Genomic DNA, 15,963 nt, shown 5'->3' with positions numbered 1-15,963 from the left:
CAAACTCTCCCAGCTGCACGTGCCCGACTCCACCTGCAAGTGGATCACAGACTTCCTGTCTGACAGGCACGTGAAGCTGGGGAAACATGTCTCAGCCTCTCGGACCATCAGCACCGGTTCCCCCCAAGGCTGCGTTCTTTCCCCTCTGCTCTTCTCCCTGTACACCAACAGCTGCACCTCCAGCCACCAGTCCGTCAAGCTCCTGAAGTTTGCGGATGACACCACCCTCATTGGACTAATCTCTGGTGGGGACGAGTCTGCCTACAGGTGGGAGTCTGACCATCTGGTGTCGTGGTGCAGCCAGAACAACCTGGAGCTCAACGCTCTAAAGACAGTGGAGATGGTTGTGGATTTCCGGCGGAACAGAGCCCCACCCTCGCCCATCACCCTGTGTGACTCCCCCGTCACTATTGTGGATTCCTTCCGTTTCCTGGGCTCCATCATCACCCAGGACCTCAAGTGGAAGCTGAACATCAGTTCCATCACCAAGAAGGCTCAGCAGAGGTTGTTCTTCCTGAGGCAGCTGAAGAAACTCAACCTGCCAAAGACGATGATGGTCCACTTCTACACGGCCATCATCGAGTCCATCCTCTGCTCCTCCATCACCGTCTGGTACGCTGCAGCCACAGCCAAGGACAAGGGCAGGCTTCAGCGGGTCATCTGCTCTGCAGAGAGGGTGATCGGCTGCAATCTGCCGTCCCTGCAGGACTTGTTCGCTTCCAGGTCTCTGAAGCGAGCTAAAAAGATCGCGGCCGACCCCTCCCACCCCGGACAAAACCTGTTTGTGCCCCTTCCATCTGGGAGGAGGCTGAGGTCCATCAGGACTAAGACCTCCCGCCACACAAACAGTTTCTTTCCGTCGGCAGTCGGGCTCATCAACAGAGCCCGGTCCCCCACTGACTGACTATAACATTACACCGGTCACTCCCCTTCATACTGCACATGCCACTTTAACTGCAATTCATCACTTTGTCACTTGTCACTTTGTCTCTTGTCTGTTACTTGTTCGTTAGTGCACTTTATGCTTAATATTTTTCTTTTTAACTTTTTAATATTTAACATTTTTTAACTTTATTCCCTTGTTTTATACTAACCCATAGCCTTATTCTACTAACCCATTGCATTAGCATTTCATTCCACTTTAATTTATTACTTGTGCACTGTTGTCTTGTCTGTCTACTGTCGCGCACTAACCGCCAAGACAAATTCCTTGTATGTTTGACATATTTTGGCTAATAAATGTTTCCTGATTCCTGATTTCGGTTGATTACATGAAATTGAATACAATCATGTGCATTGGTATTATTATTGATTACAGTTTTGAAATTACAGTGGTATTACACTATTCTAATTTCTTTGTTGATTACATAGTTTCAGAATCATGACTTTGTAATAATCCACAGATGCCAAACCTTCACGCCTCCCAGTTGCACCATTCGTGGCCACCCGTGCTAGTCGGAGCTACCAGCACCAGGATGCCAGCTCCCAGCTACAATCCTCAACTTCTTCAGCTAGCTTAGCATCACCGAGATGCCAGGGCCCGAGTATCTCTGTGCAATAAAGCAACGCCCCCGAAAGGGGGTTTTGGTCTGTGTGGAAAAGGTCTAACGCAGGCCAAAACTGAGGTCCTTTTTGAGAGACTAAATGTGCTTATCAAATTTGGAAAACACATTTACAGTTATAGATGTAGTTACTTCATAGGATTTCAATTTTAATTAATCAAGTTGACTTGTGACCGACATGAGTACAAAATACAGGTGTTCTGCAGAGACACTTTCAATGTGTTCAGTTCGCAAAATATATCTGCCAGTCTTCACAAGTTAATACTTCTTTGTGGAGCAGAAGTGGTGAAATTAGCTCACGTTCTTTGCCTTGACTGAACGGAGGTGATCCTATATATTTATTTACCTTTTGCAGGTCTTGATACAGTAGCCAAGTGGTGAGATATTCTGTTTACGAAGCCAGACTTCGAAATCCACACCCGGTACTGATTTTCTTGTCTTTGTCTTTTTGAACACGTGTCCAGCTGACCGCTGCCCCCCGACATGCAAGGGGAGGCTTGGGCCCATTCATCGCTGCTTGCAGCTTTAATTTTTATTTTAATTTGATCTCGAATTTATTTGTATCTCTTTCCTGATCACTGTCAGCCCATGGCTGTGTGTTAATGTTCGTTTGTATATGACCTGTCAATTGAGAAGGGATTCACCACCCTCCGCTTGTCCTCTCTCTCTCTCTCTCTCTCTCTCTCTCTCTCCTCCATCCGAACACCATCCATACTAGTATTTGTTTGCTAGCAGTAACTCTGCCCAATCTGGTGGGAGCTGGCCTGTAGCTGGATGCTGAAGTTCTGGCTCATAGCTTTGGTCAATGCATCGCATCTTAAAAATAAAAACCAAATCAGGAGGATCATATTATATCACATCTATTGTTACTTTTACCGTTTCTTCCTACTCCCTCCTTGTGCACCTGCGCCTCAACCACATAATAAAAAAATGTCCTTACCGACCTTCCATCAACTATATCGTTTTTTCCATCTTCAACTTTCTGAATTTTCCAAACCATCCATCATTTATCACATCTCAAATTTCCCATCTCGATCCCAGGGTCTTATCATCACATTTTTTCTATCATTAAAAACATTCTTTTCATATTTTTAAGTGTTTAACACTTTGCCAACACTTTGTATGTCCATTAAGACCGCAGTGTAACCAGAGTTAAATTCAATGTATGGGTATGCACACACGGCCAATAAAGCTGATTCTCAGATATTTTCACTTCTCCTCACTGCTAAGCCCTCAACGATACGAGAGATCTCAACAATAAATATATTTGTGAAACTCAATGATAAAAAAGTGCTAAAGTTGATAGCTAATGATAATGGGACTGATGTTGATAGTCAAAACTGTGGCCTTCAGAGAAATGATAACCTTTTAAAAATATATATTTTTAAAGAACATTTAAACATTTTCTTTCAAAAGAACGTGCTTTTGCTGCAGTCTCTCTAATTGTCTTTGCCAGTGTTCGACAGAGCCTTTTTGAAGGACAGTGACTCTCATTGGGCATTCACATCCAGGGCTTGCTCCAATTGGGCTGCCTGAGGAATCTGAAGGCAATGCAATTGTGTAATTTGCACACAAAGTGGTCTAGATTGATCCAAAACCTCTCAACTTTAAATGTGGAGGTGTGAGAGGGACGGCCTATAATTGTATCATTTAGTAAATTGATTGGCTGAGAGTCAATGGAAGGGAATCAGGAAGCAGCAGATAAACGGTGACAGCAGCGCCCTTTAGAGCAGGGACCCATTGATGCCAACAAACACACACACACATACAGATTTACCGAAAAATGAAAACACCTACCTACCTAATGAAAACGGATAAACCAAGACACAAATATATAAACCGACATGAAAACACACACTCACAGAGACACACATGGAGTTAGATTAGACAGCACAAAAAGAACCCAGGTTCATATCAAACACACCAAGCTCAGCGAGGAGGGACAATGCAAGGTAGAATTAGAGTTAACAATAGATTTCATTAAGCCAAACTAGACTTAACGAGACAATCGATACGTCATAATTAAAGCACAGAGACTTTGAGAGTCTTAGACTCTAAATGATGACTGCTCTTATTAAGATTGAGCAGATAGTGAAAGGTTGTGTGACAATGGAGCTCTATAACTACCTACCACGGCAGGCCTTTGTGCTCACGCTGGCCTTTCACCGAAACAGATAGCATTCGACAGAGGTGAATGAGGAAAGGAAACTACCAAAAAAAAAGCAGGAGAAGACCAGAGGAAGGAGCGGAGGGCTATGTTTTTGGGTTGTTGTAGTTGTAGAATGGAAGAACTGATGTTTGATTACGTGAATAAAGGCACAAGCATAGACGAACCAACACGCACACACACACACACACACGCATAGGCCTAAAGCCTATTGTTCTGTACAGCACAGCAGGGTTATACTATCATACAGATCTTCCGCTCCAACTCTTGCGGTTCCGCCTAACAACAGATCTAAACAGGAAGCTAGAAAGTTCAGAAAAAACTTCCGACAAATTGTGGTCCGGTATCCAGTTCTTTAATTTAAGTATGTGTACTTGACCCCCACTCCCCGCAACTCAAGGATAAACATTATGAAAGATGACTGACTGACTGACTAAGCTGTTATTGAATGCACTGGTATGTGTGGTAATTCTTTTCCTCTCATCTCTTCATTTACAGCATGGACTTGCCCGACATATGTATTGTATTAACAACTGCATTAACAAGTATGAATATTATCATTTCAACCAATCAATCGTTTTAGTCTGTAGAATCTGCTGGCCAAGTATCTTGATATTTTTTTCATAATCGGTAAAACATAGATCACAATGGGCAGCCTAGTGCAGCCAGTACATTTGAAGTATGACTGCCAGTCTCACTGGATACAATAATATCTGTTTCACCCATTTTTGACTGATACATGAAGGCCAGCTTTCAATTTGAGCTGTAGAGTTGTGATGGAGGAGAAAAGCTTGCAATGGTCACACTGCTCCAGGTGAAGGTGTAGAATACATTAGGGGATAAAGCAGCATAATGTGGCCTATTGAAACCCATTAAACTCATTAGAATATTAAAAAAACGTTTGTTTCTTTCTCTCTTTCTCTTTTCTTTTTTTATATGTATGGACAGTGTATATTTGCACAATCTCTTTATTAATGACAAATAAAAAGTAAATGACTCTCTCTGGGTCTTGTCTCAGTATCTTGTTACTGTTATTGTATCACTTCAATTGTCCTTTAGTAAACAGCTTTGTTGCATTTCTGTGTACATTTGTTACAGAAAGACCAAGAAAAAACTAAAATCATCAGTCTATAATGTCTTAGCTAGCTTTATAACTTAATAATGAATATATCTAATCTAAACACAATACAAAATGTTCTCTACATTAATATGCTACCAAATGTGAATTAAGCAAGAACGTAACAGAAATTAGACTTTGAGTTTCAGTGAACTGTATTACATTTAATTCATTGCATGAGTTGTCTTGTATACAGCATATACACTAGTATATCATTTTTTATATTCATTATACAATATTGCAATATATATATATTTAATGTAATATATTTATCTTATTTTAAGATAATTGTGTACACTTTCCCTATGTAACTCTTCTGTTTTTTATGCAATGTGCCCTTTTCCTTCACACAATTTCTTCTATACTTCTATATACTTTCTATATACCATGTACAATTTCTCCCTTATTCGACATGAACTTTAGATTCATACTACACACTTTCCTTCTACATTGCTTACAGTGGCCTTTGTACTGTGTACACTTTACCGTTCTTGTTTCTTCCGAGCACTTTCTTTTCATAATGTATACTATAATAATGCGTGCACCTCTGTTTTATACATAATACAATACTTTTTTGTACCTGCACACCTGTTATACATATATGCTACAATGTGATATTTCACCAAATTCTCTGCTCTATTTGCAGTTCATGCTTGAGTGGTAAGAGATTAGAGTGGTCAGAAGAATATAAAAGAGATATACAAGTACAGTCAATTTACCATCTTGGGATGCATATTTCTAGTAGCCGAAGGGAGCCCTATGATTAAAATGCAAACTAAAAACCGGCTCCTCTAATTATTTTTGTAAACTTATGAATTGAAATAATAATCTCCATACAAATAATGGAGTCAGCTTTCAAAAATATTTCAAACATTAATTTGCTAGGTGTTTCAAATTCTTTCTTTTCTTCTTTCTTTTTTATGACTGTAATGTTAAAATTGTCAGCAATCATCCTACTTTTAAACTGTTTGTGCCAGAACTGTATATTTTAAAAGCAGTTCTGAAGATAAAAAGACATCATGCAGATCTTGAAACATTGCTGAAAAAAAACTGTCTTTGTCTTCCTATCAATCCATCTCTCTTTCTCTCTCCATTTCTTTCAGACTACTATCATTTCTGAATGATATTTTACGGCTCATTAAGCATCAATAGTGCTGAAGTGTGGCGAGAAAAGCAAAGGGGAGGAGGAGGGATTAATGAAAAGACTAGAGAAAGATTGAGCAAGGTAAAAGCCTTTGGCTGTAGTCTAACGTAAAGACAGAATTAGCCCCAAATAAACACTTACAGCTCAGACGGATACTTGTTTTAATATGAAACAAAATAAAGAAATTCTATGGCGTTTGGGCACCAGAAAAAAAATGTTTTCTTTAAACCTTTTTTCATTAACAAACCCAGACCAATAGATCGATTAGTTTACAGTGCTTTCCCAACATCTAAGGACTATTTCCATTAAACCTAGCTTACCACAATTACTGAAAGCTGAGTACATATGCTCGCCTACAAAGGAAAATGTTTTATATCGCTAAATGTCAATTAAAAGCTGAGCCATGATCAGAAGCCAGTCCCTTACAATTGTTACGTGTTACCAGAGGTTTTGACAAATAAACGCAGCTCTCAATTAGATAATGGGAAGCTTTTGTCAATATGGACACGCTACACATTGTTAGATCGTGTTTTTGTCAATACAATGATTCAATTGATTTGAATGTTGGCTGGTTGAGTTTAGTGATTGAAGCCAGTAAAAGTATTGGCAATTATTTGCTCAGTCTTTAGCAACATGTTGCAAAGTTATTTTACACATTTAGAAATCAAAGAGAGATAAAAGTAAATTAAATATGGTTTAAAAGTGTAATAAAGGTTTTAGGTTTTACAAAAAAAAACATTTACAGGATGTTTACCTCTTTGGAATGATTCATTTGCAGCTTTAAACCACTCCTAAATCATAGCCCCATAAGTGGACACTGTGAAGTGTGACATAAGTCTGACAATCATTAATTGAAGCAGAACATTTTTTTTTTTAATACCGACAGTTCAGACAAGGTCTCCAAAATGGCCGTTTAGGCACATCTGTTCCCCTTGCATTTTCTCATGTACCAAATTTTATATTTCACTGGTATATCACTTGTGGTGTTCAAGACATCCGAATACAGTAGTATTGGGCCTATAGAAACAAAACAAAAAATAAATATAGATATATATAAACCCCCCAACTCACAGAACCCCCCCCCCCCCCCTCCACCACTTCCTTCCCCCCCGATTGTAATTACGCGAGACCGTATCTTTGCAACCTATGACCCGAGTCATAGTTTCAATGAACTTTATTGAGTGATTGGCATCTCATTTGAAACGTTACAGTTAATAGATTTGAGCTATACAAACCAAAATCTGATTGACCGAACTGTTAGCCAATAAGAGTCTGTCAAAGGCTGCCCTGTGGAAATAGCCACCTGGTCTACGCTGCCATTCCAACCTATTCCCCATGGTCATAACGTCACCTAGAACCGCCCAGGATGATCTGAGCGGTGCACAGGAAGTAGATGAACATATTTTAATGTGGAATTACTTGGAAAAATACATTTCTTTTAGCTAAAATAAAGAGAATATTTTTGACTATTGTTTGATAAAGAGATTTCTGTTGTTGCCATTTTTTGGCTCTTACCTCACAGCTTTGTGGGTTGTCAGTTTTAATCGGAAATATTGTGAGCCTTTACAGCATAATGTGTCATAGATTTAAAGCCAGAAATGCGGCGAGTGGGATGACTAGGGGGCGTTTGTAATGTTGATATCTTGTAATTCATTGAGTTGTTTGGTTTAGTTTAGTGGAGCATGTAAAAATGGCTCACGTCAAGATGTAGCCCAGGTCCTACTGTATAATTTGATGAATAATATCTCTGCTAAAGGATTCCCTGAAATATAACACATTATTGCACCATGTCCACCTAATAGGATGCAAAAAGGCCTTTGAATGGGAGCCCGTTGAATAATAACTACAGAAGTAACCAACTCTACTAATCCTTTGACGATAATGATATGGATGATCCTGGCTGCTGCACTGCCCTGATGTTTCTTTCCCCTGTTTAAATTGACCACCTTTGTAGGTCCTTCCAGCCACAAGGTCACAGTGTGTTTTTAATTGTGGTGCCCCAACACTCCCTCCACCCTCCGCCGCATCCCATCAGCCTCCTTGGCCCAAATGATGAACGACTCCACCTTGTGAAAAAGGCCCTCTCCAATAAACAAGCTTATCTCTTCGCTCTCTCTCTCTCACTGTTGCCTGTGAATAATGAGCTTTGGGTATCACTGTTAATCACTATAATTGTTAATGTTAAGAGGGGGCCAGTTGCTAGTTGCCCAACGCCTTTATTGATTTCATTTTTTTACATTAAAATGCTGCATGCCATTGTCAGCGTGGTGGGTCTCCCCCCCCCACCACACCCCAACAGGGAAGCTAATTAGTTATTTAGTGGCCTCTGTGTGTGATGGGCTGTACGTGAGATGGCAGAGCAGAGCTAAAGTCTGTTATCAGCAACCTGATAAAGAGAATTGTTGTCCACAGTAGCTGTGAGAGGCTATGGCTGATAGCAGCGGGGCTATTATAGAAAGGACAGGCATGTGCACGCCCATGTGCATACATTCATTCACACACTGCTAGGATTATATACATGAATAAACCAAAGCATATACACTTGAATGCAGTTTGAAGGAGAAATACACATGAAAACACTTGAACACTGTTTACATAGTAGAACGTTTTTACTGAGGGAACACGTAACCTAAATATTTTAACATCCAGTTCAAGTGGTTTTCCACAAACAAGCAACACAGTGTACTTCTAGTCTATTTGTTACTCATACAATCCATTCTCACTCCCAATGCGTCAAATTCCAACACTTGGTCAGAGCAACTAACTTATTTCTATTATGAGATTTCAGTTTCTCTACTAGCCATTTACGTAGAAGGCATTTTTAACAAAAATAAATCAGTTTTTATGTTAAAGTAAACCCTCACCCAAACACTTACATTGACAATAAACTACACTCTTGAAAGAAACTTGTGTTTACTTAATATTTCAATGGTGTGTCATGTGTGTCTTCACATTTTACATTCCTCTATTTAAAATACCTATTTAAAATACCTAAAATGCCTATGACATAGTGTGTATTCTCCGTAGCTATCCCCATGCACGACACGCTTGTAATACATATCCCCACCATAGCTCCCAAGACGACACCGCTGACACTGATGGGGAGGAAGTTAGGAGTACAGAGCGAACAGGGTGGGACTCCAAGCACTGGGGAGGGAAGCACGCATAGGGGCGCACAGTCAGATGAGGCAGACAGATCTGGGGATGACAGTGAGGCTAGTCAGAGGCCTGTCAGGCCCCACAAAAGCACCAGAGGTCAGCTCCCTAGCAGGTTTAAAGATTTTGTACCCAAATGAGTGTTCCATTTTGTTTGTGTGTATTGATTTCATGTAATGTGTGTGATATTGAAGTTGAATTTGTATGCTGAAAGGTACATGTCTACCTCTGTTATTGATGGGAAAAAAATGAAAAAGAGAGCATGGTCTCTTTGGACTTCTAAGGGACCCCAATTTGTAGGAAGGTCTATGATGTGGCAGGGTTTGAAAGGCGGGAATGTAGGGGTACGCCCAGAGTGTGGACATATTTATTTATATGCAGCCCCTGCAATTACTTTGGGACATCAATCCTAAGTTCCACACCCAATAGCACCACAAAACTTGGCCACAGGTCCAGCCAATCAGTGACTGGAAAGTTGGTGCGCTGGCGAATGGAGAGAGTGGAGGGGGCGGGACAAGGAGGAGACGAAGAACGACAGAAAAGAGGATGGCGGCGCCCGGTGTGCGCACCTGTGATTAAGAAGAAGTTACAGTCAATTGTAAGTTTAGGTTTAAGTTGTTAGGGTTAGTGTTCGTGTCAAGGAAGAATGACAGTCGGCTTCACCACGCCAGCGAACAAGGACAGCCCGCCGTCTCGCTACTACAGTCCTCGGTGTGCCTGCAGCTCACCTGCCCTCTTCCCCCCCCCTCTCCCCCGCCACTGACCGACGGTGGTTTGTGAGTAATACCCTGCCACACATGACTCCACGTCGTCAACGAGCAGCAACGTGTCCGGGACGGTAATGTCTATTTTGGGAACAGTTCAATACACGTGGAGGACCGTGGCTCGACCATTTTGAACTGAATGTGAAAACAGTGAACTTTAACTGTGGAATATGTTTATCGTATGCAATAACATTTTGGTTATGGGTTTTTGAACAATTTAATTGTATGGGGTTTTTTTTGCATTTATTTAGGAGTGTTAAGCTTGACCTGGAGTTTATTGCCTTTAAGCTAGTGTCGTTACCCACAGTAGGTTAAGTGTATGTCGGGACGGGGCATTGGTATTTTGTGTTACTGTGCCCCTCTCAGTAGAAGAAACTCACCGGTGAGTAGGACAGGTGTCTCTGTTTAGAGTATGGTCAGGAGCAGTGAGAAATGTTTGTGGGAAATAATTGTTCTAAATTCAAATTAAATCACATATTAAATGTAACTTTTTCCTGGTTGGTTCCACCTGTTACACACACGTTAAAAGTACCTTAACAGATGAGTGAACTGCTGCATTTTAAAGTAAACATGAAGATTTATTTATGAGATACCTCTTCATTTCTATACAAGAACTAAACGTTTTACACCAATTTCTTTACTGTTTAGCTGGCTGACCGTAAGCAGAATGTAATAAGTCCATAACTGGCTGTAGTTTTTGAAGTAATTTACACTCCCTGTGGGTTTTCTCTGTTACATTACAGGTCATTTAGCAGATGCTTTTATCCAAAGCTACTTACATTACACTTTAAACCCGTGGCTTTTTCACATTTTTGCCTGGGGGACAATTAGGGGTTAGGTGTCTTGCTCAGGGACACTTCGACATGGAACATGGGGCAGCCTGGAATCGAACCACCAGCACACCTTCTCTAACCCCTGCGCCACGACGACACACGGTTAAAGCAGTGTGTGAATAAGAAACCCCCCAAAGGGAGCGTTAGTGAAACCATTAACCTTTTAAATGACAGATCATACAGACATATGACAGAGGCGTAACGGCGACAGAATGATGATGATTACTGTGTGATATTAGTGTGTGTGTTTTGTTAATTAGTGACAGTAATCAGATGCTGCTCATTACAGCCTCAACGCTTGACCAGAGATTCATGTATGGACATAGCTGTGTGTGTGTGTGTGTGTGTGTGTGTGTGTGTGTGTGTGTGTAAGCTGGGATCACAGAATCTCCCCCTGCACCAGCTGTAACCGTATTGTGGGACAACGTACAACTCATTCCTCACACACACATCCACACCCCAATACTGCATTAGCTACCGCAGATCAGCCTTCTCTATGATTGTACAGAGACCACATCAACAGGAATTGCTATTTGCCATACACCACATTTGCATACACTTGCAATACCGGTGGTAAAGTATTTGATGTAGGATGGACAGCCCATGAATTAAATCCAAAGGCAGGTCTCATCCTGTATAATGGAACAAACAAAAATCAAGAGGTTTATTAATTGTTTTATGTAAATTATTTTAGAATTCAATATATTTGTTTTAAAATTCAGTTTTTTTAAAATAATTATTTATATGCCTGATTCTTTCACATCCCACCTGGAAAATTGTTAAAATAGATGACGAGAGCATTGTTGTCTATTTTAATGAGCGTGACAATAATGATCGCCTTAGTAGTGTTCATCTCATTAGACTTGATGGGCTTCTGTCAGACACTCAAACTCCCCTCACCTCATTTTAACCACACCTTAAACCTCGTTCCTTAACCATGGAGAAAACACGTCAGGGCAGGAACCTAACCCAAGCACACGAGAGGCAGGTAAATACAAAATAAAACAGGAAATAAACCCACACTGTGACAGTACCCCTCTCACCCCAGACAGCCCTAACAAACATAAGGGCGGGCGGGCAAGGCAAAGGGATCACCATAACAGACTGAGGGGTGGAAGGGAGAGGATAATCCTGGGGACGGCCCGCTGAGAGTTCTGGAGGGTTGGCCCGGAGGGCAGATGGAGAGCGAGCGATAGGGATTCGCACGGGGAGTTTAAGTGTGGCCACTATTGAGTGCCTCGTTGTTCTGTTACTCAGTGAACATCAATCTTAATACTTCAAGATTGTTTTTTACTGGGTTTGGTTATTGGTCCCTGATCCAAAGGTGGTGGCCTGCAAACCACTTAAACATCATTGATATGACATATGAGCACTGTATTGAAGTAAGTCTATTAGCTAACCCTAATCCTGAGATTAACAATGAACGACCTGCAATCCATTCCCCTGAAATATAATGTATGTCAACTCTGTCCCATATTCAGTAGAACCCAATCAATTATAGATCAGTGGTGTCCACCCAAATGAGGTAAAGTTTGATGTTGATTCTCAATTCAAAAAAGAATTCTCCCTATATATAGTGACAGAGATGTGTGTATATATAGCACATCAATTAGGTACCTATATTTCATACTACTTCATAATTATGCTTCAGTAACATTATTTTTGTCTAGTGCTCACTTGTTGATTTGGTTTTAAATCCTGAGGAATCAGGAATCAGGACATTTATTACCAAAATATGTCAGACATACAAGGAATTTGACTTGGCGGTTGGCGCATAGCAGCAGACAGTTAGACAATGGACAACAAGACAGATAAGACAGCATAGTGCAAGAGGAATCAAATAAAATATAATGCTATGAGTTAGAATATATGTGTTCGTTTAGAAATAAAGGAATAACAGTTAAAACAAGTGTATGTGCATGTGGAGTGTGAAGGTGACAGGTGGGATGTCGGGAGTCAGTGGGGGGACCCTGGCTCTGGTGATGAGCCCGACTGCCGACGGCAAGGAACTGTTTGTGTGGCGGGAGCTCTTGGTCCTAATGGACCTCAGCCTCCTGAAAGACAGAAGAGGCACAAACTTATTTTGTCCGGGGTGCTCTCCTGCCGTCTTAGCAGTCAGGGACTCAAACTGAATTCAGCCGCCTTCATCATGAGCTTCACCATGATATCCGTTTCTAACACAAAAACTACACAAAACATATCTGACAGGAAGCAGCACGTGAAGCCTCTCGGACCATCAACACCAGTTCCCCCCAAGGATGCGTTCTTTCCCCTCTGCTCTTCTCCCTGTACACCAACAGCTGCACCTCCAGCCACCAGTCCGTCAAGCACCTGAAGTTTGCGGATGACACCACCCTCATTGGACTGATCTCTGGTGGGGATGAGTCCGCCTACAGGTAGGAGTCCGACCATCTGGTGTCGTGGTGCAGCCAGAACAACCTGGAGCTCAACGCTCTAAAGGCAGTGGAGATGGTTGTGGACTTCCGGAGGAACAGAGCCCCACCTTCCCCCATCACCCTGTGTGACTCCACCGTCACTATTGTGGATTCCTTCATCAGTTCCATCACTAAGAGGGCTCAGCAGAGTTGTTCTTCCTGAGGCAGCTGAAGAAATTCAACCTGCCAAAGACGATGATGGTCCACTTTTACACGGCCATCATCGAGTCCATCCTCTGCTCCTCCATCTCTGTCTGGTACGCTGCAGCTACAGCCAAGGACTAGGGCAGGCTGCAGCGTGTCATCCGCTCTGCAGAGAGGGTGATCGGCTGCAATCTGCTGTCCCTGCAGGACTTCCAGGTCTCTGAAGCGAGCTAAAAAGATCGTAGCCGACCCCTCTCACCCCGGACAAAACCTGTTTGTGCCCCTTCCATCTGGCAGGAGGCTGAGGTCCATCAAGACTAAGACCTCCCACCACACGAACAGTTTCTTCCTGTCGGCAGTCGGGCTCATCAACAGAGCCCGGTCCCCCACTGACTTACTCTGACATTCCACCGGTCACTTTCTTTCATACTGCACATGTCACTTTACTGTCATTTTTCACTCGTCACTTTGTCAATTGTCACTCCAACAACAAGTCAAAGTCCTTGTATGTATGACATATTTTGGCAATAAATGATTCCTGATGATCCAAAATCAGGAAAAAATTAACATTGGCTCAATAAGTTTTCTTTGACATTTTACTCCAATATATACGTTTATGTGACATAATGTTAACTTTGTTTAACGTTTGTTAGGTAACTATTCACATGGACTATGTAGGTCACAGCAAAGGTAAGTAAAATGTTTTCTCTGAGATGTGTAAAGCACGCAGTAGAGTGAATACACATTTACAACAACTGTCAGACTGTATGGTGGGAAATGCAATATGAAACAGTAGCAGTGTGATACAGTAATCAAGTTATAATTTTTGTTGAAATAGACACCAATGCAATTTTATAATTTAACAAACAATTACTGTAGCATCTCTCCCCATGTGTAATCTTGATTACATATTAATAATGTCAGAGGTAACAGTTATAATTATGATATATTTTTATATTGCTATATTAGGCAGTATCTATGTGGAATACAATTGATCCAACAATGTCAACACAACTGTGGACAGATATACTTTTTTTGTTCAAATTAATGTTATTAAATGTTTGTTGAAGCTGCAGATTATCTCGTGATAAGCTTGCTGGGGAGAGTATTATATAACTTAAATCGTAATTTGTATACTCATCAAATAAGATTTCACCGTGATTTGTGTTATTTAAGGTCCCCATCGTAGTTATGGATCATAGTAATGGATCACATTTTTATAGTCAGGAAGTACACCCGGTCAGGGCTGTAGTGGAGGGTAAACGCATGTAAACGCCGTTTACGCACCTCTGGAATTTTGTAAATAGCATTTACACACCTCTAAATAGCGTTTACCCACCTCAAAGTGGCGTTTACGCACCTCAAAGTTCCCTGCGCCTTGTATTCTTCCGTTGGAATAATCTGAAATAAACTTGGTGTAATTTTAAAACCGCTAAGACTACGTTTCCTATTGTTGAACATATAAACGGCGTAGTCTGAATCATTTTCATCTGCGCTGTATTATGGTCTGTGACCATCCAATCAGTGCCTTGCGGCTGCAGCAGCGACACCAATCAGGATCCAGGAGGTATGTAAACACATACACGTTGTGGATTAGCCTGCCTGCCTACCTCGGAATGGATTACCGCCGGTAATTAGCAATGGATATCAGGCGATATTTGAAGAGACCATCAAGTGCTCCCACTCCCACAGATGCCCGCAAAAGCCCAAAGAAAGACTGAAGATCAATTCACGTTTTTAAACGTTGTTTTGGTTCGCACAAGACCGGGACAAACGCTATAAATAACGTGCTTTCAAATACGATGATGCAGGTAACAAGCCAGCCTTCCCGGTTCCATCTAAATAGGCCTAATAAAATGAGTAATTATCCTCACGCATATTGCTGCAGATTAGGCTAATTCATTGAAAAATTGTCGACAGATTATGTGCAAGCCAGTTAGACATAGCTAAGAGAAATGCTAAGTGAAATGTCTTAGTTTAAGCTATAGAATCTTCCATTTTCGCGGTCAATGTCAAATATATTAGTTTTTTACTTTCATGATGACAGGTGAGTCTCCCTCCCCTGACCGCATGTCCTGCTCTCTCATAGCAAACGTGAACGGGGAGCAAAGCTGTTGCTTCACTGAATAGGCCTATATGCTTAATCAATTATTTGAAGTCATGAAAGTTGTAGAGTAGCCTGTGAGCGAAATACACTGTAAACATAGATTATTTGAAAACAAGTCAGTTCTCAATGTGAAAAAAAAACATGCTGTATAGGCTATTTGTGATGACATAGGTAGTACATGAGTGTTCCTTTAACTTATGTTGTCAGTGTAATTGACAGGCTGCTTAACTGGTGTTCTCAGCCCCACAACCCCACATTAAATTCAACATATTTTTTCAGGCAGTGATAGGACAGGCAATGATGCAGAGAGCACAGGGAGAGGAGAAACACCAGGTCGAATAGAGATTGGAGAAGCACAGAGGAGCCATGAACCCCAGAACACGCCCCTGCAAGGCACGACCTGACGTAGAGGACAAGGAGGCCCTCTGGGCACTACTGTAAAAAGGAGAGTCCATATGTAGATAGTTCTTAATCTAGCAATTGTCTTGTTGTGTTGTGTTGACACACTTTTCTTCACTGTTTTCTTAAATTTAA

The sequence above is a fragment of the Gasterosteus aculeatus genome, chromosome 4 (genome assembly GCF_964276395.1).
Source record: "Gasterosteus aculeatus chromosome 4, fGasAcu3.hap1.1, whole genome shotgun sequence".
Lineage (NCBI taxonomy): Eukaryota > Metazoa > Chordata > Actinopteri > Perciformes > Gasterosteidae > Gasterosteus > Gasterosteus aculeatus.
Note: the sequence above shows the minus strand (reverse complement) of the source record.